Source organism: Tamandua tetradactyla, chromosome 11 (assembly GCF_023851605.1).
Source record: "Tamandua tetradactyla isolate mTamTet1 chromosome 11, mTamTet1.pri, whole genome shotgun sequence".
In the NCBI taxonomy this organism is placed as follows: domain Eukaryota; kingdom Metazoa; phylum Chordata; class Mammalia; order Pilosa; family Myrmecophagidae; genus Tamandua; species Tamandua tetradactyla.
Window position 1 is genome coordinate 9,125,349 of NC_135337.1, and position 1,092 is coordinate 9,126,440.

The following is a 1,092-nucleotide window of genomic DNA, read 5'->3' on the forward strand; positions in this document are numbered from 1 at the left end:
ATGTCAATGCTGGCTGAGCATTGGTGAAGGCAGAACTGGGCTATGGATCCAAGAAGCACTATATGGAGTAACGATGATTCCCGGCTTGGCCAAAGGATGCCAGAGAAGATGGGGTGGTCTAAAGGAAAAGGTTTAGGGACTTAGAAGTAAGGAGCTACAGATGACATTCAAGTTCAAGTTTAATATAACCTGGAGCAACAGTTGATAATGAAGACCGCTGATGGCTCATCAAGATGATTTGAACTAGCTTCCCTCTCAACTGGGCGAGAAACAGCAGAACCCTCAGACAACAAAGAGAAGAAATCCTTTTGCTTTGAAAAAGAGTCCAAAATTTCCAAAAACCACGTTCCTTACATGCAATTCACAAAAGAGAAGGATCTATCATCTTGGAGCAAAATGGATCTTGATTGCATTTTGGGGGAAAAGGCAGAGTAAGAAGAATCCTGAGGATGATTCCAGCCCCACCACTCCAGCTGAGAATGAGAAACTTCCACTACGACAACCAGTGCCTTCTCCAATCAGGAGTATTTTGCCAAGAGGATGGCAGAGCTAAAGAACAAGCTACGGGTCACAGCTGCAGGTCCTGAACTTTCAGAGCCCCACACTAAATGGGAAAAGGGGAAAGAAAAGAAACAAAGAAGAAACAGATAAAAACCTGGAGAATTTCACCCAACCCAAGGCCCAGGAGCCTGAAAAGGAAAGAAGAAGAGAGCCCGGCATGCACAGACAAGAAGAGACAAAGTTGAATACCTGCTCAGAGATCCTTGCCGTGATGAGAATTCTGATGCTCCTGATGAGGGTGGGAGGATAATATGTGGCCACCTGGGGACCAGGACTTTACCCCAAAGTACCCCAAACACCAGTGAAAAAGAAGAAGAAATGTTCCAAATAAATGATCACTAGCCAGGATGTCTAGTGTCAGGCATTGCCAGGGCAAAAACCTTGGCTTGAAGTCAGAGCATAGTTTAACCTGAGATAGTTTGTTGACATCTTCTAACATGCCCATGGGTTGCTGAGTCTTGCCCTCTTACCACATTTTTTCCCAAAACATATTCCCAGAGAAGCTTTTTTTAATGCTACAAATTATGGCTC

At 44.4% G+C, this 1,092-nt stretch overlaps 1 pseudogene; it reads left to right on the forward strand.

Moving 5' to 3' along the window:
* Positions 1-866, forward strand: LOC143651008 (PIN2/TERF1-interacting telomerase inhibitor 1 pseudogene; annotated as a pseudogene).
* Positions 867-1,092: the final 226 nt, after the last annotated feature.